Source organism: Alligator sinensis, unplaced genomic scaffold (genome assembly GCF_000455745.1).
Source record: "Alligator sinensis unplaced genomic scaffold, ASM45574v1 scaffold820_1, whole genome shotgun sequence".
Taxonomy (NCBI): Eukaryota; Metazoa; Chordata; order Crocodylia; family Alligatoridae; genus Alligator; species Alligator sinensis.
The window spans coordinates 946,191-947,108 of record NW_005842428.1 but is presented as its reverse complement, the minus strand read 5'-3'; positions in this window follow the sequence as shown (position 1 = coordinate 947,108).

Here is a 918-nt window from a genome sequence, read left to right as displayed (position 1 = left end):
AGGGAAAGAAGAACAGTCTGAGTCAGTGGTTCTCAACCTTATTAGACTCAAGGCACTGCACCCCTGGGAAATGCCAGCTCTTAGTTTTCCCTCATTTTTTGACTATAGAAAAATACTAGAGCAATTCTGCTGCGAACTCAGCAAGCCTACAGCAGGGCAGAGCATTTTGAACACTGCAGATTCCTATTGGAAATCCCTGGGTATATCAAGAGAATTGTACTTGTGCACCCACCAGTGCTAACACTGTCTGACACCCCATAGTACCCCTGAAAGGATCTCTTGGGACTTCAGGTTGAGAATCACTGGTTGAAACTCATCCCTAGGTAACCCCACTGGCTTCTTCAGAGGAAATCAAGAAATGTGGGGTTTGAGGAAGTCCCTGTGGCTGTGCAAGCCCTGGGCACCTTCCCCCCACCCCTCCACCAGACCTGAAGGGCTATAGCAGCCTTTCTTGTGGGCAGAGAGAGGGGAAGCCTTGGGGGGCCTGTGAGGAGCCCTCCCTGCCAGGTAGAGGTGGGGTGGGATCCTCATAGAAGATAACACCTGGGTGGAGGCAGTCAGGAGGATCATGGGGAGTGTGGGCAGCCTTCCCTGTGAGGAGGATGGGGGATAACAATAAGGCAACAGAGCTGTGGGGCAAGGAGCTGGTAGGACACCTAGGCTGGGCTGGGGAGGGTGCAGAGCAGCCACGGGGGGGCAGCAGGCAGCACTGAGGGGACCCCCCTTCAATTCCCCAGGTCCCGATCCTGCTTCAGGCAGCCCTGGGGGTCTCCCTATTGCGGTCCCAAGGGGCACCCCCCAGTGGTCCTCATGCATGCAGGAACTGCATGGTGTGGCACTGGGGGTGTCCCCATGGTGGTCCCAGGCCCCCTCCCCATGCACCCAGGAGCCTCGTGGTGCGGCGCTGGGGGTGCCCCG